Source organism: Balaenoptera physalus, assembly GCF_965194825.1.
Source record: "Balaenoptera physalus genome assembly, chromosome: 9".
Taxonomy (NCBI): domain Eukaryota; kingdom Metazoa; phylum Chordata; class Mammalia; order Artiodactyla; family Balaenopteridae; genus Balaenoptera; species Balaenoptera physalus.
Window position 1 is genome coordinate 108050187 of NC_138888.1, and position 22887 is coordinate 108073073.

The 22887-nt window shown below is 47.7% G+C and overlaps 2 long non-coding RNA genes across 3 annotated transcripts in view; both read right to left on the minus strand.

The window, feature by feature from the left end:
• LOC309667434 overlaps positions 1–22887 on the minus strand; it is a 74172-nt gene that overhangs the window by 7783 nt on the left and 43502 nt on the right. The gene's annotated exons all lie outside the window — the stretch shown is intronic.
• LOC309667433 lies at positions 760–22724 on the minus strand. The gene is made up of 2 exons (XR_014267771.1): positions 22685–22724; positions 760–1223 (listed from the first exon to the last, which is right to left on the minus strand). It is a non-coding gene; the product is annotated as an uncharacterized lncRNA (long non-coding RNA).

A 22887-nucleotide genomic window follows, 5' to 3' on the forward strand; every position in this document is an offset into this window, starting at 1 on the left:
GTGGTCCCTGCCCGTGTCATCACAATGCTCCATGGCCCATGTCATCACAATGCTCTATGGTGCTTTTCATCACCATGCTCCATGACCCCTGTTATCACAATGTTCCGTGCCCATGTGATCACAGTGATCTATGTCCCCTGTAATCACAATGCTCCATGCCCATTTCATAACAATGCGGCAGAATTCTTCTCATTGCAATGTTCCATGACCGTGTCATCACAAAGCTTCATGACACATGTCATCACAATTCTGCATGACCCTTGTCATCACAATGGTCCGTGCCTCTTGTCATCACAAAGCTCCATGGTGCTTTTCATCACAATGCTCCAGGACAACTTTCATCACAGTGCTCCATGCCTCATGTCATCACAATGCCCAATGCACTCTGTCATCACAATGCCCCATGACCCTGTCATCACAATGCTCCATGGCCCTTGTCACCACAAAGCTCCATGACCCCTGTCCTCACAATGATCCATGACTCCTTTCCTCACAATGCTACAGTACCCCTTTCATCACAATGCTCCTTGCCACTTGTCATCACAATGCACCATGCCCTTGTCATCACAATGCTCCATATCTCTTCTGATCACAGTGCTCTATGCACATGTCAACACCATGCTGCAAGACACCTCTCATCACAATGCTCCATGACCACTGTCATCACAATGCCCCATGACGCCTGTCATCACAATGCTCCAAGGAACCTCTCATCACAATGCTCCATGACTGCTGTCATCACAATGTTCCCTGCCCATGTCGTCAGAATGTTCCATGCCCTTTTCATCACAATGCACCAGAATTCTTGTCATCACAATGTTCCATGACCGTGTCATCACAATGCTCCATGACCAATATAATCACAACTCTCCATGACACTTGTCATCACAATGCTCCCTGCCCTTTTCATCACAATGCTCAAGAATTTTTGTCATCACAACGTTCCATGACCGTGTCTTCACAATGCTCCATGACCCCTGTCAACAGAATGCCCCATGACGCCTGTCATCACAATGTTCCAAGGCCCCTCTCATCACAATGCTCCCTGACCGCTGTCATCACAATATTCCCTGCCTATGTCATCACAATGCTCCATGTATCCAGTAATTACAATGCTCCATGCCCTTTTCATCACAATGATCCAGAATTCTTGTCATCACAATGTTCCATGACCGTGTCATCACAATGCTCCGTGACCCATATCATGACAATTCTCCATTACACTTATCATCACAATGAACCATGGCTCTTGTCATCACAATGCTCCATGGTGCTTTTCATCACAATGCTCCAGGACAACTTTCATCACAGTGCTCCAGGCCTCCTGTCATCGCAATGCCTCCTGACCCTGTCATGACAATTCTCCATGCCCCCTCTCATCACAATGCTCCTAATACAGTGACTCCTAACACAGTCACTGACACTGTCCCTAACTAAGGCCCTGAGACTACTCCTAATTCAGGCCCTGACACTGTCCGTAACTTAGGCTCTGACACTACTCCCAACTCAAGCACTGACGCTGTCCCTAACTAAAGGTCTGACACTACTCTCAACTCAGACACTGACACTCTCCCAAATTCAGGCCTTGACACTACTCTTAACTCAGGCCCTGACACTATCCGTAATAAAGACACTGACACTAATCCCAATTCAGGCACTGACACTGTCCGTAACTCAGGCCCTGACACTACCCCCATGTCAGCCACTGACACCGTCCCTAACTATGGCTCTGACACTACTCGCAACTCAGGCACTGAGGCTGTCCCTAACTAAGGGACTGGCACTACTCCCAACTCAGGCACTGGCACTGTCCCTAACTAAGGCCCTGACACTACTCTTAACTCAGGAACTGACACTACCCTAACTAAGGCCCTGACTCAACTCCTAACTCAGGCACTGTCACTCACTAACTAAGGCCATTACACTACTCTTAACACAAGAACTGACACTTTACGTAACTAAGGCTTGACACAATATTTAACTCATGCCCTGACACTGTCCTTAACTAAGACCCTGACACTACATCCAACTCAGTCACTGACACTGTTCCTAACTAAGGCCCAGAGACTTCTCCCAATTCAGGCCCTGACACTGTCCCTAACTAAGGCACTGATACTATTCCCAACTCAGGCAATGACACTGTCCCTAACTAAGGCCCTGACACTACTCCCAACTCAGGCATTGACACCGTCCCTAACTAAGGCTCTGACACTACTCCCATCTCAGGCACTGATAATGTGCCTAACTAAGGCTCTAACACTACTCCCAACTCAGGCACTGACATTGTCCCTAAACACGGCCCTGACATTACTCCCACCTCAGGCACTGAAGCTGTCCCTAACTAAGGCCCTGACACTACTCCTAACTCAGGCCCTGACAGTATAACTAAGAAAGGCCCTCACACTACTCCTAACTCAGGCACTGATACTGTCCATAACTTAGGCCCTGACACTACCCATAAATCAGACACTGACACTCTCCCTAAATAAGGCCCTGAGACTACTCCTACCTCAGGCCCTGACACTGTCCATCAACTAAGGCCTTGATACTACTGCCAACTGAGGCTCTGACACTGCCCCTAACTATGTCCCTGACACTACTCCCAACTCAGGCACTGACAGTGTCCCTAACTAAGGCACTGACACTACTCCCAACTCAGGCAATGAAGCTATCCCTAATTAAGGCCCTGATACTACTCCCAAGTTAAGCAATGATGAGGTCCCTAACTAAGGCTCTGACACTGCTCCCAACTCAGGCACTAAAAATCTCCCTAACTAAGGCCTTGACACCATTCTTAACTCAGGCCCTGACACTGTCCCTAACAGTGACCCTGACACTACTCCCAGCTCAGCCACTGACATTGTCCCTAACTAAGACCCTGACACTACTCCCAACTCAGGCACTGTCACTGTCCCTTACTAATACCCTGACACTAATCCCACCTCATGCACTGACGCTGTCCCTAACTTAGGCAGTGAAAATACTCCCAACATAGGCACTGACACTGTCCCTAACTAAGGCCCTGACATTACTCCCAACTCAGGCACTGACACTGTCGACAACTTAGGCCCTCACACTACTCACAACACAGGCCCTGACACTGTCCCTAAATACCACTCTCACACTACTCCTAAATCAGGCCCTAACACGCTTCCTAACATAGTCACTGACACTGTCCCTAACTAAGGTCCTGAGAATACTCCTATCACAGGTCCTGACAGTACTCCCAACTCAGACACTGAAGCTATCCCTAAATAAGGCTCTGACACTACTCCCAACCCCGGCAGTGACGCTGACCCTAACTAAGGCCTTGACACTTCTCCCAACTCAGGCAATGACACTGTCCATAATAAAGACACTGACACTCATCCCAACTCAGACACTGACACTGTTCCTAACTAAAGCCCTGACACTACTCCCAACTCAGGCAATGACACTGTCCCTAACTAAGGCCCTGACACTACTCCCAAGTCAGGCACTGACGCTGTCCGTAACTAAAGCCCTGACTCTCTTCACAACTCAGGCACTGACGCTGTCCGTAACTAAGGCTCTGACACTACGCCAAACTCAGACACTGACACTCTCCCTAACTAAGGCCTTGATAATAATCTTAACTCAGGCCCTGACACTGCCCCTAAAAAAGACCCTGACAATACTCCCAACTCAGGCACTGACACTGTCCCTAACTAAGTCCCTGACTTTACTCCCAATTCTGGCACTGACACTGTCGATAACTTCGGCCCTTACACTTCTCACAACACAGGCCCTGACACTGTCCTTAAATACCACTCTCACACTACTCCTAAATCAGGCCATAACACTATTCTTAACACAGTCAGTGACAGTGTCCCTAGCTAAGGCCCTGAGAATACTCCTAACTCAGGCCGTGACACTGTACCTAACTAAGGCCCTGACACTACTCCTAACTCAGGCCCTGACACGATAACTAAGAAAAGCCCTCTCGCTGCTCCTAACTCAGGCACTGACACTGTCCATAACTTAGGCCCTGACACTACTACTAACTCAGGCACTGACACTCTCCCTAACTAAGGCCCTGAGACTACTCTAACCTCAGGCCCTGAATCTGTCCCTAACAAAGACCCTGACACTACTCTCAACTCCGGCACTGACACTCATCCTAACTAAGGCCTTAACACTACTCTTAGCTAAGGCCCTGACACTGTCGCTAAGAAAGACCCTGACACTACTCCCCACTCAGACACTGACACTGTCCCTAACTAAGGCCCTGACACTACTCCCAACTCTGGCACTGACACTGTCATTAACTAAGGCCCTGCAACTACTCACAACTCAGGCCCTGACACTGTTCCTAACTTCCAGTCTCAAACTACTCCTAACTCAGGCCCTGACACTATTCCTAACACAGTCACTGACACTGTCCTTAACTAAGGCCCTGAGACTACTCTTAACTCAGGCCCAGACACTGTCCATAACTTAGGCCTTGGCACTACTCCCAACTCAGGCAATGATGGTGTCCCTAAATAAGGGTCTGATACTACTTCCAACTCAGGCGCTGACACTCTACCAAATTCAGGCCTTGACACTACTCTTAACTCAGGCCCTGACACTGTCCATAATAAAGACCCTGACACTAATCCCAACTCAGGCACTGACACTGTCCCTAACTAAGGCCCTGACACTACTCCCAACTCAGGTACTGACACTGTCCAGAACTAAGGCGCTGACATTACTCCCAAATCAGACACTGAAAGTGTTGCAACTATGTCCCTGACAATACTCTGAACTCAGGCTCTGACACTGTCCCTAACTACCGCTCTCACACTACTCCTAAAGCAGGCCCTGACACTATTCCTAACACAGTCACTGACACTGTCCCTAACTAAGGCCCTGAGATTTCTCATAACTCACGCCCTGACATGGTCCCTAAGAAAGACCCTGACACTAATCCCAACTCAGGCACTGACACTGTCCCTATCTAAGGCCCTGAAACTATTCACAACTGAGGCACTGACACTGTCCCTTACTAGTGCCCTGACACTACTGCCAACACAGGCAGTGACACTGTCCCTAACTAAGGCCCTGAGACTACTCCTAACTCATGCCCTGACACTGTCTGTAACTTAGGCCCTGACACTACTCCCAACTCAGGCACTGACATTTTCCCTAACTGAGGCAATGATACTACTCCCAACTCAGGAACTAAGGCTCTGGATCATTGTGATGACAAGCGCCATGGAGCACTGTGATGACAAGGGTCATGGAGTATTGTGATGACAAGTGCATGGAGCATTGTGATGACAAGGGTCATGGAGAATTGTGATGACAAGGGCCATGGAGAATTGTGATTACAGGGTTCATGAGGCATTTTGATGAAAGTGGTCATGGAGCATTGTGATGAAAATGGTCATGGAGCATTGTGATGAAAGTGGTCATGGAGGATTGTGATGAAAAGCGCTATGGAGCATTGTGATGACAGGGGTCATGGAGCATTGTGATGACAAGTGCCATGGAGCATTGTGATGATAGGAGTCATGGGGCATTTTGATGACAGGGATCTTGGAGCTTTGTGGTGAAAGGGGTCATGGAACATTGTGATGACAGGGGTTATGGAGCATTGTGATGTAAGCGGCCATGGAACATTGTGATGAAAGGGGTCAAGGATCATTGTGATTACAGGGATCTTGGAGCATTGTGACGACAAGCGCCAAGGATCATTGTGATGAAAGGGGTAATGGAGAATTGTTATCAAAGGGGTCAATGATCATTGTGATGAAAGGTGTAATGGAGAATTCTTATCAAAGGGGTCATAGATCATTGTGATTACAGCAGTCATGGAGCCTTGTGATGACAAGCGCCATGGAGCTTTGTGATGACAAGAGCCATGGAGCATTGTAAGGAAAGGGGTCATGGAGCATTGTGATGAACGAGGTCATGGAGCATTGTTATGACAATGGTCATGGTGCATTTTGATGAAAGGGGTCATGGAGCATTGTGATGAAAAGGGGTCATGGAGCATTGTGATGAACAGGGCACATGGAGTACTGTGATGAAAGTGGTCATGGAGCATTGTGATGAAAGACGTCTGGGAGCATTGTGATGAAAGGGGCCATGGGGCAATGTGATGACAAGGGGCCATGGAGCATTGTGATGACAAGCGCCACGGGGCATTGTGATGACAAGCGCCATGGGGCATTTTGATGACAAGAGCCATGGAACATTGTGATGAAAAGGGTCATGGACCACTGTGCTGACAGTGGTCATGGAGCATTGTGATGACAGGGGTCATGGGGCATTGTGATGAAAGTGTTCAAGGAGCATTGTGATGACACGGATCATGGAGCATTGTTATAACAAGGTTCATGGAGCTTTGTGATGAAGGTGGCTATGGAGCATTGTGATGAAGGGGATCATGGAGAATTGTGATGACAGGGGTCATGGAGCATTGTGATGACAGAGATCATGGGACATTGTGATGACGGGGGCATTGAGCATTGTAATAAAAGGGGTCATGGAGCATTGTGATGAGAAGGGCAGGGAGCATTGTGATGACAAAAGTCATAGAGCAGTGCAATGAAAGGATTAATGGAGCATTGTGATGAAAGGGGTCATGGAGCATTGTGATGACAGGGGGCATGGAGCACTGGGATGAAAGGGGTTATGGAACACTGTGATTAAAGGGGTAATTGTGATGCATTGTGATGAAAGGGGACATGAGACGGGGTAATGGAGCATTCTGATGAAAATGGGCATGGCTCATTGTGATAAAAATGGGCATGAAGAATTGTGATGAAAAGGGTTATGGAGTACTGTGATTACAGGGGTAATTTTGAGCATTGTGATGAACGGGGTCATGGAGCATTGTGATGACAGGGGTCATGGGGCATTGTGATGACAAGGGTGTGGAGCTCTGTGATGATAAGGGCCATGTAGCATTGTGATGACAGGTGTCATTTGGCTTTGTGAATGACAGGGGCCATGGACCATTGTGATGACAAGGGTCATGGAGCATTGCGATGACATGGGTCATGGAGCATTGTGTTGACAATGGTCATGGCGCATTTTGATGAAAGGGGTAACGGAGCATTGTGATGGATGGGGTCATGGGGCATTGTGATGACAAGGGCCATGGAGCATTGTGATAAAAGGGTTCATGGAGCACTGTGATGATAAGGGCATGGAGCCTTGTGATGAAAATATTCATGGAGCATTGTGATGAAAAGGGGTCATGGAGCATTGTGATGAAAAGGGGACATGGAGCATTGTGATGAAAGGGTCATGCATCATGGTGATTAAAGGGATCACGGAGGATTGTGATGAAAAGCACCTAGGAGCATTGTGATGACAAGGGCCATGGAGCATTTTGATGAAAGGGGTTATGGGGCATTGTGATGAAAGTGGTCAGGTACCATTGTGATGACAGGCATCATGGAGCATTCTTAAGACAAGCTCTATGGAGCATTGTGATGACAAGGGCCATGGAACATTGCGATGACAAGTGGCATGGAGCGTTGTGATTATAAGGGTCTAGGAGCATTGTGATTACAGTGGCCATGGAGCATTGTGATGACAGGGGGCATGGAACATTGTGATGAAATGGGGCATGGAGCATTGTGGTGAGAGGGGTCATGGAACATTGTGATGAAAGGGGTCATGGAGCACTGTGATTACAAGGGCCATGGAGCACTGTGATGAAATAGGCATGGAGCATTGTGATGACAATAATCATGGAGCATTGTGATGAAATGGGTCATGGAGCATTTTGATTAAAGGGGTCATGGGGCATTGTGATGACAATGGTCATGGAGCATTGTGATGAAAGACGTCAGGGAGCATTGTGATGAAAGGGGCCATGGGGCATTGTGATGACAGGGATCATGGAGCATTATGATGACAAGCGTAATGGAGCTTTGTGATGACAGGGCTCATGGAGCATTGTGATGGCAATTGTCATGGAGCATTATGATGACAAATTCCATGGAGCATTATGATGACAGGGGTCGTGGAGCACTGTGATTACACTGAACATGGAGCATTGTGATGACAAAGGCAATGGAGCATTGTGATGACGGGGTCATGGAGCATTGTGATGAAAGGGGTCTTGGGGCATTGTGATGACAAGTGCTATGGAGCATTGTGATGAAAGGAGTCATGGAGCATTGTGATGAAAGTGGTCATGGAGCATTGTGATGAAAAGCGCCAGGGAGCATTTTCATGACAATGTCCATGTAGCATTGTGAGGACAGGGGTTATGGAGCATTGTGATTAAATGGGGCATGGAGCTTTGCAATGAAATGGGTACTGGACCATTGTGATGACAATGGTCATGGAGCATTTTGATGCAAGGTGTCATGGAGTATTGTTATTCCAAAGGCCATGGAGCATTGTGATGACAAGGGACATGGAACACTTTGAGGAAAGGTATCATGGATCATTGCGATGACAGGGGTAATGGAGCATTGTGATGATAAGGCAATGGAGCAATGTGTGAAAAGGACCATGGAGCATTGTGATGAAAGGGGTCACGGAGCATTTTGATGAAAAGATCATGGATCATTGCGATGACGGGTGTCATGGAGCATTGTGATGAAATGTGTCATGGAAAATTGTGATGAAAGGGGTCATGGAGCATTGTGATGACAGGGGTCATGGAGTCTTGTGATGACAAAGGCTATGGAGCATTGTGACGACATGGATCATGGAGCATTGTGATCACAAGGGTTATGGAGCATTGTGCTAAGAAGGGCCATGGAGCATTGTGATGACAGGCGTCATGGGGCAGTTTGATGACAGGTGTCATGGAGCATTGTGATGAAAGGAGTCATGGAGCTCTGTGAATACAGGGGCCTTGGAGCATTGGGATGACAGGGATCATGGGGCATTGTGATGAAATGGGTCATGAATAATTGTGATTACAGGGATCATGGAGCATTGTGATGACAAGCGCCATGGATCATTGTGATGAAAGGGGAAATGGAACATTGAAATGAAACGGGTCATGGAGCATTGTGAAGACAGGGGTAATGGAGCATTGTGATGAAAAGTGTCATGGGGCATTGTGATGACACGAGCATGGACCATTGTGGTGACAAGGGTTCTGGAGAATTGTGTAAACAGGCGCAATGGAGCATTGTGATGACAAGGGTTCTGGAGAATTGTGTAAACAGGTGCCATGGAGCATTGTGATGACAAGGGCATGGAGCATTGTTATGACATGGGGCAAGGAGCATTGTGATGACAAGGGTCAAGAAGCATTGTGAAGAGGAGGACATGGAGCATTGTTATGACAAGGTTCATAGAGAATTGCGTTGAAAGAATTAATGGAACATTGTGATGAAAGGGGTCATGGATCGTTGTGATTACAGGTATAATGGAGCATTGTGATGATAATGGTCAGGGAGCATTGTGATGAAAGGGGCCATGCGGAATTGTGATGACAAGGGCATGGAACTTTGTGATGAATTGGGTCATGGGACATTGTGATGACAAGGGCCATGGAGCATTGTGATGTCAGTGGTCATGGAGCATTGTGATGAAAGGGGTCATGGAGCACTCTGATTACAGGGGCCGTGGAGCATGGTGATGACAAAGGCCATGGAGCATTCTGATGACAGGTGTCAAGGAGCATTGTGATGAAATGGCTCATGGATCATTGCGATGACAAGAGTCATGGAGCACTGTGATTTCAGGGGCCATGGAGCATTGTGATGACAAGGGCATGGAGCATTGTGATAACAATTGTCATGGAGCATTGTGATGAAAGTGGTCATGGAGCATTGTGATGAAAAGGGTCATGTGGCATTGTGAGGACAATGGTCATGGAGCATTGTGAAGAAAGAGGTCATGGAGCATGTTGATGAAAGTTTTCATGAAGCATTGTGGTGAAAAGCACGAGGGAACATTGTGATGACAAGTGCCATGGAGCATTGTGATGACAGTGTTCATGGTGCATTTGATGAAAGGAGTCATGGAGCAGTGTAATTACAGGGGCCATGGAGAATTGTGATGACAAAGACCATGGAGCATTGTGATGACAGTTGTTATGGAGCACTGAGATGAAAGGGGCATGGGGCATTTTGAGGACAAAGGCCATGGAGCATTGTGATGAGAGTGGTCACGGAGCATTGTGACGATGAGGGCATGGAGCGTAGTTAGGGACAGTCTAGCGGCCTTGGGACTAAATTCAGTGCCTGAGGTTGGCACAGCATAAGGTCTTTAGTTAGCATAAGATGTAGGACATTAGCTCGGGACAGGGTTAGGGTAAAGGCTAGGAATCGTGTCAGGAAATGACCTAAGGATAGTGTGAATACCTTTGTTACTGAGACTATCAGGGCCTTATTCAGAACCAGTGTTAGGGCTTCAGGTAGGGTCAGCATCGGGGCCTGACTTAGGGAGAGTGACAGGGCCTGAGTGAGGCCTAATGTCAGGCCCTTAGCTGGGGACACTGTCAGGGAATGACTTAGGAGCAGCATCAGTGCCTTTGTTGGATCAGCTTTAGGCTCTTAGTTAAAGACATGACCAGAGCCCTAGTTAGTCACAGCGTCAAGGACTCAGTTAGGGAAAGCTTCAGGGTCTGAGTTACAGACAGCCTCAGGTCTTCACTTAAAGACAGCGACAGGGCTTTCTTAGGGACAGTGTCAAGACCTTGGTTAGAAATGGGTCAGGATATTAGCTCAGCAGAGGGTCAGGATTTTAGTTATTGCTGGCAGCAGGGCCTATATTAGGGACAGATTCTGGGCCTTTGTTAGAGACAGTGTGATGGCCTTAGTTAGGAGTAGTCAAGGCCTTAGTTAGGGAGAGCATTAGGGTTTCAGTCAGCATAAGATGCAGGAGATTATCTCGGGACAGAGTCAGGTTCCAGGCCAGAGATAGTGAAAGGAAATGACCAAGGGATAAAGAGAAGACCTTAGTCATTGAGAGCATCAGGGCCTTAGTGAGCAGCAGCGTGAGGGCCTTAATCAGGACCAGTGCCAGGGCTTGATGTACGGACAGCGTCAGAGCCTAACTAAGTTACAGCAACAGGGCCTAAGTGAGGCCTATCTTTAGGGCCTGAGTAAGGGACAGTATCAGGGCATGACTTAGGAGCAGTATAAACGCCTCTGTAGGATCAGCATTAGGGTTTTCGTTAAAGATATTATCAGGGCCTCTGTTAGGGACAGCCTGAAGGCCTCACTTCGGGACAGCGTCAGGGCTTACTTTGGGAAAGTTTCAGGACCTTGGTAAGACATGGGTCAGGATATTAGCTCAGGAAAATATCAGGTGTTCAGATACTGATGGCAGCAGGGCCTTAGTTAGAGGCAGTATCAGGGCCTAAGTTAGGACTAGCATCAGAGCCTTTGTTAGGTACAGTGCCAGTGACTGAGTTAGGTGTAGTGTCAGGGCCTTAGTTAGGGACAGTGTCAGGACCTGCGTTAGGACGAGCCTCCAGGCCTCAGTTAGGGAGAGGTTCACAGCCTCAGACCTAAATTCAGGGCCTCATTTAGGGGCAGAATCAGGGATTTAGCTAGCATAAGAGGATCTACAGCTGAAAGCAACCTGAACACCACCACAAGCACATGCAGAAGTGAACCATGCACACTCCTATGAAGGAATATTCCACAGCAGTTGAGTATATTTTGTTTAAAGTTAGTAACACTATAAAAATTATGTTTTTAAGAAAGCTATATTAAGAAGATGAAAGAATCTCGTTCTAATGAATCTCTTTAGCTAATCTCGACATTAGCTAAAGAGAAGATTAGGTTAAGGTCTAGGGATAGTGTCAGGAAATGACCTACGGATAGTGTCAAGACCTTAGTTACTTAGAGCAACAGGGCCTAATTTAGGACCAGTGAGTGTCAGGGCTTCGGGTAGGGACAGCGTCAGAGTCTGACTTAGGGAGAGCAACAGGGCCTGAGTGAGGCCTAGCGTCAGGGCCTTAGCTAGGGACAGTGACAGGGCATGACTTAGGAGCAACATAAGAGCCAGGGGAGGATCATCCTCAGGGGCTATGTTAAAGATATTATCAGGGCCTCTGTTAGGGACAACCTCAAGGCCTCACTTAGGGACAGCATCAGGGGTTCCTTAGGGAGATTTTCAAGACCTTGGTAAGAGATGGGTTAGGATATTAGCTCAGGATAATGTCAGGACTTTAGATATTGATGGTAGCAGGGCCTAAGTTAGGGACAGTGTCAAGGCGTTAGTTAGGAGTAGCGGGCCCCTGATAGATCCGGTGTCAGGTCCTCAGTTAGCAATAGTGTGAGGGCCTTAGTTAGGGACAGTGTCAGGGCCAGATGTAGGACGAGCATCTAGGCCTTAGTTCGGGACAGTTTCACGGTCTTGGGACTAAATTCAGTGCCTGAGGCAGGCACAGCCTAAGGGCTTCAGTTAGGATAAGAGGCAGAATGTTAGCTAGTGACAGTGTCAGTTTAACATGTAGGGATAGTGTCAGGAAATGACCTAAGGATAGTGTGAAGACCTTTGTTACTGAGACACTCAGGGCCTTATTCAGAACCAGTGTGTTAGGGCTTCAGGCAGGGACAGCATCAGAGCCTGACTTAGGGAGAGCGATAGGGTCTGAATGAGGCCTAGCATCAGACCATTAGCTGGGGACACTGTCAGGGCATGACTTAGGAGCAGCATCAGGGCCTCTGTTGGATCAGCCTTAGGGTCTTAGTTAAAGACATGATCAGGGTCTGAGTTAGTCACAGCATCAAGGCCTGAGTTAGTTAGGGAAAGCTGCAGGGCCTCACTTAGGGACAGCGTCAGGGCTTACTTTGGGACAGTTTCAGGACGTTGGTAAGACATGGGTCAGGATATTAGCTCCGGATAATGTCAGGACTTTAGATATTGATGGCAGCAGCCCTTAGTTAGAGACAGTGTCAGGCCCTGAGTTACGACTAGCATCAGAGCCTTTGTTAGGTACAATGTACGGGACTGAGTTAGGAGTAGAGTCAGGGCCTTAGTTAGTGACAGTGTCAGGGCCTGACATCAGGAGAGGGACAGGGCCTGAGTGAGGCCTAGTGTCAGGCCCTTTGCTGGGCACACTGTCAGTGCATGACTTTGGAGCAGCATCAGCGTCTTTGCTGGATCAGCATTAAGGTCTTCGTGAAATACATGATCAGCGCCTGAGTTAGTCACAGCTTCAAGGCTTCAGTTAAGGAAAGCTTCAGGGCCTGAGTTAGGGACAGCCTCAGGTCTTCACTTACGGACAGCGTCAGGGCTTACTTTGGGACAGTTTCAGGACTTTGGAAAGACATAGGTCAGGATATTAGCTCAGGATAATGTCAGGACTTTACATACTGATGGCAGCAGGGCCTTAGTTACAGACACTTTGAGGGCCTGATTTAGGCCTAGCATCAGTGACTTTGTTAGATACAGTGTAAGGGACTGAGTTAGGAGTAGTGTCAGGGCCTTGCTTAGGGACAGTGTCAGGGTCTGAGTTAGGTGTACTGTCAGAGACCTAGTTAGGGACAGTGGTAGGGCCTGAGTTACGATTCGTGTCAAGGCCTTATTTAGGACCAATTTCAGGGCCTTAGTTTGGACTAGCATCAGAGACATTGTTAGGAATTGTATGTGGGCCTGAGTTAGGCGTACTGTCAGGGCCTTAGCTAGGGACAGTGTTAGGGCCTGAGTTAGGATTAGTGTGAAGGCCTTATTTAGGACCAATTTTAGGGCTTTAGTTTGGACTAGCAACAGAGCCTTTGTTAGGTATCATTTCGGGGCCTAAGTTAGGTGTAGTGTCAGGGCCATTGTTAGCGACAGTATCAGGGCCTGAGTTAGGAGAAGTTCAGGATCTTAACCAGGGAAAGTGTCAGGGCCTTAGTTAGGGACATTATCAGGGCCTGAGTTAGCAGTAGTGTCAAAAGTCCTTAGTGAGGAGAGTAAGGAATAAGTCAGGTCTCAGGCCCTGACACTGTCCTTAACTAAGGCCCTGACACTACTCGTAACACAGGTCCTGATCTGATTCCTATCGTAGGCCCTGACGCTGGTTTTAACTAAGGCCCTGACACTGGCCCTAACTAAAGCTGTGACGCTACTCTTAACTCAGGTCCTGACACTGTCCCTAACAAAGCCTCTGACACTACTCCTAACTCAGGCACTGACACTGTCCCTAACTAAGGCTCTGACAATACTCCTAACTCAGTCCCTGACACTGTCTCTAACTAAGGTCCTGATACTACTACGAACTCAGCACTGACACTGTCCATAACTTAGGCCCTCACTCTACTCCTAACTCAGGAACTGACACTGTCACTAACTAAGGCTATGACACTATTCAAAACTCACGCCTTAACACTACTCCTAAATCATGCCCTGGCAATGTCCCTAACTAAGGCACTGACACTATTCCTAACTCAGGCGCTGATACAATACCTAAGGAAGGCCCTGACATTACTCCTAAGTCTGGCCCTGAAAAGGTCCCTAACTAAAGCCGACAAAACTCCTAACTCAGGCACTGACACTGTCCCTAAATAAGGCCCTGAAACTATTCCTAACTGAGGTGCTGATACAATAGCTAACAAAGGCACTGATGCTACTCCTAACTAAGGCCCTGACACTACTCCTAACTCAGGCAATGACACAGTCCATAACTAGGGCCCTGACACTACTCCCAACTCAGGCACAGACAGTGTCCCTAACAACGGCCCTGACACTACACTTAACCCAGGCACTGACAGTGTCCCTAACAACGGCCCTCACACTACTCCCAACTCAGGCACTGACGCCGACCCTAAGTAAGGCCCTGACACTACTCCCAACTCACGCACTGACACTGTCCCTATCTAAGGCCCTCACACTACTCCTAACTCAGCCTCTGACACTGTCCCTAACTTAGGCCCTCACACGACTCCTTATTTAGGCACTGACATGCTCACTAACTAAGGCCATGAAACTGCTTCTACCTCAGGCCCTGACACTGTCCCTAACTAAGGCCCTGATACTACCCCCAACATACACACTGAGACTGTCCCTAAAACGCCCTGACAGCACTCCCAACTCAAGCACTGACACTGTCCCTAACTAAGGCCCTCACACTATTCCTAACTCAGGATCTGACACTGTCCCTAACTTAGGCCCTGACACTACTCCTTTCTTAGGCATTGACACGCTCCCTAACTAAGGCCCTGTGACTACTTCTACCTCAGGCCCTGACACTGTCCCTAACAAAGAGCCTGACACTACTCCCATCTCAGCCACTGACACTGTCCCTAAGGCCCTGATACTACTTCCAACTCAGGCACTGACATTGTCACTACCTAAGGCCCTGACCCTATACTCAACTCAGGCACTGACACTGTCCCTATCTAGGCCCTGACACTACTCCCAAATCAGTCACTGACACTGTCCCTAACTAAGGCCCTGACATTACTCCCAACACCAGCACTGACACTTTCACTGACTAAGTCCCTGAAACTACTCACAACTCAGGCCCTGACACTGTTGCTAACTACTGGTCTCAGACTACTCCTAACTCAGGCACTGACACTATTCCTAACACAGTCACTGACATTGTTCCTAACTAAGGCCCTGAGACTACTCCTAACTCAGGCCCTAACACTGTCCGTAACTTAGGCCCTGGCACTACTCCCAACTCAGGCACTGACGCTGTCCCTAAGGGTCTGACAATACTCCCAATCAGACATTGACAGTCTCCCAAATTAAGGCCTTGACACTACTCTTAACACAGGCCCTGACACTGTGCATAATAAAGACCCTGACACTAATCCCAACTCAGTGACTGACACTGTCCGTAACTAAGGTCCTGACACTACTCCCATCTCAGCCACTGACACTGTCCCTTACTAAGGCTCTGACACAACTACCAACACAGCACTGACACTTTCGCTAAATAAGGCAGTGAAACTACTCCCTACAAAAGCACTGACAGTGTCCCTAACAAGGCCTTGACACTACTCCCAATTCAGGCACTGACACTGTCCAGAGAAAAGGCCCTGACATTACTCCCAAATCAGGCACTGAACCTGTCGCTAACTATGTCCCTGACACTACTCACAACTCAAGCCCTGACACAGTCCTTAACAAAGGCCCTGACACTACCCCCAACTCAGGCACTGAGAGTGTCCCTAATTACGGCCTTCACACTACTCCAAACTCAGCCACTGATATTGTCCCTAACTAAGGCCCTGACACTACTCCCAACTCAGGCACTGACACTGTCCCTAAATAAGGCCCTGAGACTTCTCCCAACTCAGGCACTGACACTGTCCCTAACTAAGACCCTGATACTACTCCCAACTCAGGCACTGACCCTGTCCCTTTCTAATGCCCTGACACTACTCCCACCTCAGGCACTGACACTCTCCCTAACTAAGGCGGTGAAAATTCTCCCAACATAGGCACTGATATTGTCCCTAACTAGGCCCTGATACTACTCCCACGTAAGGCACTGGCACTGTTCCTAACTAAGGCCCTGACATTACTCCCAACTCAGGTACTGACACTGTCACTAACTTAGTCCCTTACACTACTCACAACACAGGCCTTGGCACTGTCCCTAAATACCGCTCTCACACTACTCCTAAGTCAGGTCCTAACACTGTTCCTAACAGAGTCACTGACACTGTCCCTAACTAAGCCTTGAGACTACTCCTAATTCAGGCCCTGACACTGTCTTTAACTTAGGCCCTGACACTACTCCTAATTCTGGCACTGACACTCTCCCTAAATAAGGCCCTGAGACTACTCCTACCTCACGCCCTGACACTGTCCCTAACTAAGGCCCTGATACTACTCCCAACTCAGGCTCTGACACTGTCCCTAACTATGGAATTGATACTACTCCCAACTCAGGCACTGAGGCTCTGGATCATTGTGATGAAAAGCGCCATGGAGCATTGTGATGACAAGGGCCGTGGAGCATTGTGAGGACAGGGGTAATGGAGCGTTGTGGTGACAGGCAGCAGGGAGCATTGTGATGAAAGGGGTCAAGGAACATTTTGATTACAGGGGTCATGGGGCATTGTGATGAAAGTGGTCATGGAGCATTGTGATGAAAAACGCTATGGAGCATTGTGATGAAAGGGGTCATGGAGCTCTGTGATTACAGGGGCTATGGAGCACTGTGATGAAAAGGGCATGTAGCATTGTGATGGCAATGATCATGGAGCATTGTGATGACAAGGGCCATGGAGCATTTTCATTAAAGGGGTCATGGATCATTGTGATGACAATGATCATGGAGCATTGTGATGAAAGACGTCAGGGAGCCTTGTGATGAAAGGGGCCATGGGGTATTGTGAAGGCAAGAGCCATGGAACATTCTGATGAAAGGGGTCATGGACCAATGTGCTGAATGCTCCACAGTAATCAAAATGCTCCATGAGCCATGTCATCACAATGCTCCATGACCATTGTCATCACAAGGCTCCATGCCCTTATCATCACAATGCTCCATGACCATTTTCTAAAATGCTACATGCCGGTGACAACACAATGCTCCAAGCCCCCTGTCATCCCAAAGCTCCATGACCCTTGTCATCACAATTCTCCATGGCCCCTGTCATCACAATATTCCATGGCTTTTGTCATCACAATGCTCCATGGCCCTGTAATCACAGTGCTCCATGACCAGTTTCATCACAATGCTCCATGACCCCTGTCATCACAATGCCCCATGACCCCTGTAATCACAATGTTCCACGGCCCTTGTCATGACAATGCTCCGTGACCCCTATCATCACAATGCTCCCTGATCGCTGTAATCACAGGGATCCATAACACTTTACTCACAATGCTCCAGGATGCCTTTTAGCACCATGCTCCATGCCCCTTGTCATCACAATGGTCCATGACCTTGTCATCAAATGCTCCATGGCCCATGTAATCACAACCTTCCATGTACTTGTCATCACAATGCTCCAGAACCCTTCTCATCACAATTCTCCATGCCCGTGTCAACACAATGCTCCATGGCCCCTGTAATCACAATGCTCCAAGCAGTTGTCATGACAATGCTCCAGAACTCTTGTCATCACAATGATCCATGCCCGCCTCATCACAATGCTCCAGGGCCCTTGCCATCACAATGCTCCATGACACCTATCATCACATTGCTCCATGACCACTGTCATCACAATTCTCCATGCCCATATCATCACAATGCTCGATGACCCCTGTCATGGCAATGCTCCATAACCCCATTCATCAAAATGGTCCATGACTCATGTCATCACAATTCTTCAAGGCAATTGTCATAACAATTCTCCATGGGGCTTGTAATCACAGTGCTCCATGACAACTTTCATCAAAATGCCCAATGCCCCCTGTCATCACAATGCTCCATGGCTTTTGTCATCACAATGCTCCATGACACCTGTCATCACAATGCTCCATGCCCTTGTCATCACAATGCTACAGAACTCTTGTCATCACAATGCCCCATGACCTCTCTCGACGCAATGCTCCATGATCGCTGTAATCACAGTGATCCATGACACTTTTACTCACAATGCTCCAGGATGCCTTTTAGCACAATGCTCCATGCCCCTTGTCATCACAATGGTCCATGACCTTGTCATCAAATGCTCCATGGCCCATGTAATCACAACCCTCCATGTACTTGTCACCACAATGTTCCAGAACCCTTCTCATCACAATTCTCAATGCCCGTGTCATCACAATGCTCCAGGCCACTTGTCTTCACAATGCTTCATGGCGCTTTTCATCACAACGCTCCATTACCCATTTAATCACAACGCTCCATGCCCCTTTCATCACAATGCTCCATGATGCCTGTCATCACAATTCTCCATGGCTTTTGTCATCAAAATTCTCCATGGCCCCTGTAATCACAGTGCTTCATGACACCTTTCATGACAATGCTCCATGACCACTCTCATCACAATGCCAGATAACACCTGTCATGACAATGCTCCATGGCCCTTGTCATCACAGTGTTCTATGACTTCTGTCATCCCAATGTTCCATGGCCCTTGTCATCACAATGCTCCAAGCGCTTTTCATGACATTGCTCCATGGCCATTTTCATCACAATGATCCATGACCCCTTTCATCACAATGCTCCATGATGCCTGTCATCACAATGCTCCATGGCCATTGTCATCAAAATTCTCCATGTCCCCTGTAATCACAGTGCTTCATGACAACTTTCATCACAATGATCCATGACCACTGTCATCACAATGCCAGATAAGCCCTCTCATCACAATGCTCCATGGCCCTTGTCATCGCAAAGCTCTATGACTTCTGTCATCACAATGCTCCATGATCCCTTTAATCACAATGATCCATGACCCCTTTCCTCACAATGCTCCAATACCTCTTTCATCACAATGTTCCTTGCACTTTTCATCAAAATGCTCCATGGCCCCTGTAATCACAATGCTCCATGCCCTTGTCATGACTATGCTCCAGAACACTTCTCATCACAATGATCCATGCCCATGTCATCACAGTGCTCCAGGGCCCTTGTCATCACAATGCTCCATGACGCCTTTCATCACAATGCTCCATGACCACTGTCATCACAATTCTCCATCCGCATATCATCACAATGCTCCATTACCCCTGTCATCGCAATGATCCATGACCCCATTCATCAAAATGCTCCATGACCCCTGTCATCACAATGCTCCATGGCCATTGTCATCACAATTCTCCATGGCTCCTGTAATCACAGTGCTCCATGACAACTTTTATCACAATGCCCAATGCCTCCTGTCATCACAATGCTCCATGGCTTTTGTCATCACAATGCTCCATGACCCCTGTCATCATAATGCTCCAAGACACTTGTCATCACAATCCTCCATGGCTCTTGTCATAACAATGCAACCTTGTGCTTTTCATCGCAATGCTCCATGACAACTTTTATCACAATGCTTCATGACCTATTTCATCACAATGCTCCATGGACCTTGTTGTCACAATGTCACTTGTCCCCTTTCATCAAAATGCTCCATGCCCTTGTCATCACAATGTTCAGTGGCCCATTTATTCATAATGCTCCAGTACCCCTTTCATCACAATGCTCCATGCCACTTGTCATCACAATGATACATGCACTTGTAATCACAATGCCCCATGTTCCCTTAATCATAGTGCTCCATGACCACTTTCATCACAATACTTCATGATCATTGTAATCAGGGTTCTCCATGGCTCTATCACCACAATGCTCCATGACCCATGTCATTACAATGCTCCATGAACCCTGTCATCACAATGCTTCATAATCGCTGTAATCACAATGACCCATGACACATTTCCTCACAAGGCTCCAGTATGCCTTTCATCACAATGGTCCACGCCCCTTGTCATCACAGTGCTGAATGCAGTTGTCATCACAATGCACCATGGCCCTTGTTATCACAATGCTCCATGACCACTTTCATCACAATGCTCCATGACCCTTGTCATCACAATGACCCATGATCCCTGTAATCACAAATATCCATGACCCCTTTCATCACAATGTTCCAGTACCACATTCATCACAATGCTTCACGCCCCTTGTCATCACAATTGTCCATGACCATGTCATCAAATGCTCCATGACCCATGTAATCACAAGGTTCCATGTACTTGTCATCACAATGCTCGAGAAACCTTCTCATCACAATTCTCCTTGCCCATGTCATCACAGTGCTCCAGGACACTTGTCTTCACAATGCTCCATGGCGCTTTTCATCACAGTGCTCCATAACCACTTTCATCACAAAGCTCCATGACCCTTGTCATCACAATGTACCATGACCCCTTTCATCACAATGTTCCATGAACCCTTTCATCACAATGCTCCATAACCATTGTCATCACAATGCTCCCTTCCCCTATCATCCCAATGTTCCATGAACACAGTTATCTAAATGATCCATTACCCCTTACATCACAATGCTCCATGACCATTGTCATCAAAATGCTCCATTGTCTTTGTCATCACAATGTTCCATGGCCCCTGTAATTCCACTGTTCCATGACCCATTTCATCACAATGCTCCATGACCACTGTCATCGCAATTCCCCATGAGCCCTGTCATCATAATGCTCCATGCCCCTGTCATCGCAAAGATCCATGACCCATTTCATCAAAATGCTCCCTGACACCTGTCATCACAATGCTCCATGACCTTGGTGAACACAATGCTCCATGCCCTTGTCATCACAAGGCTTCATGGCCCATGTAATCACAATGATCCTTGCCCTTGTCATCACAATGCTCCAGATCTCTTGTCATCACAATGCTCCAGATCTCTTGTCATCACAATGCTCCATGATCCAAGCCATCAGAATTCTCCATGACCCTTGTAATCACAATGCTCCATACCCTTGTCATCACAATGTTCCATGGCCCTTGTAATCACATTGCTCCAAGCCCGAGTCATCACAATGCTTCCTGGTGCTTTTCATCACAATGCTCCATGACAATTTTCATCACAATGCTCCATGACCACATTCATCCCAATGCTCCATGACACCTGTCATCACAATGCTCCATGGCCTTTCTCATCACAATGCCCCATGACACCTGTCATCACAATACTCCATGGTCGTTGTGATCACAATGCTCCATGACCCCTGTTATCACAATGCTCCATGACCTTGGTCATCACAATGCTCCATGGCCCCTGTAATCACAAGGCTCCATGCCCGTGTCATCAAAATGCTCAATGAACACTGTCATCACAATGTTCTTTGACCACTTTCATCACAATATTCCATGCTCCCTCTCATCACAAAGCCCCATGAACTATGTCATCACAATGCTCCATGACCAATGTCAGCGCAATGATCCATGACCCATTCATCAAATTGCTCCTTGACACCTGTCATCAGAATGCTACATGGCCCCTGAAATCACAGTGCTCCATGACCCCTGTCATCGTAATGATCCATGACCCATTTCATCACAATGCTCCTTGACACCTGTCATCAGAATGCTCCATGGCCTTTGTCATCACCATGTTACATGGCCCCTGTAATCAGAGTGCTCCATGACCCCTTTCATCACAATGCTCCATGACCCCTGTGATCACAAGGCCCCATGAACCCTGTCATCACAATACTCCATGACCATTCTCATCAAAATGCTCCATGACCCTTGCCATCACAATGCTCCATGATCCCTGTAGTAACACTGATCCATGTCCCCATTCATCACAATGCTCCATGCGCTTGTCATCACAATGCTCTACGGCCCCTGTAATCACTGTGTTCCATGTCCGTGTCATGGCAATGTTCCCAAACTCTTGTCATCACAATGCTCCATGCCTGTGTCATCAGAATGCTCCAGGGCCCTTGTCATCAGTATGCTCCAGGGCGCTTTTCATCAAAATGTCCCATGATCGCTTTCACCCCAATGCTCCATGACCACTTTCATCACAGTGCTCCATGACCATTGTCATCACAATTCTCCATGGCCCTATCATCACAATGCTCCAAGACCCATGTCATCACAATGATCCATGACTTCTTTCAGCACAATGCTCCATGAACCCTGTCATCACAATGCTCCATGGCCTTTGTCATCACAATGCTCCATGACCCTTGTCATCACGATGCTCCATGACACTTGTCATCACAATTCCCTATGACCCCTTTCATCACAATGCTCCATGACACCTGTCATCACAAAGCTCCATGGCTTTTGTCATCACAGTGCTCCATGGCCGCAGTCATCACAGTGCTCCATGACCCTTTTCATCACAATGCTCCATGTCCCTGACATCACAATGCCCCATGAAACCTGTCATCACAATGCTCCATGGCCCTTGTCATCACAATGCTCCCTGCTGCTTTTCATCACAATGCTCCATGACAACTTTCATTAAAATGCTCCATGACCTTTTTCTTCACAATGCTCCATGACCCTTGTAATCACAATGCGACATGACCCTTTTAATCACAATGCTCCAGACCACTTTCATCACAATGCTCCATGGCCCCTGA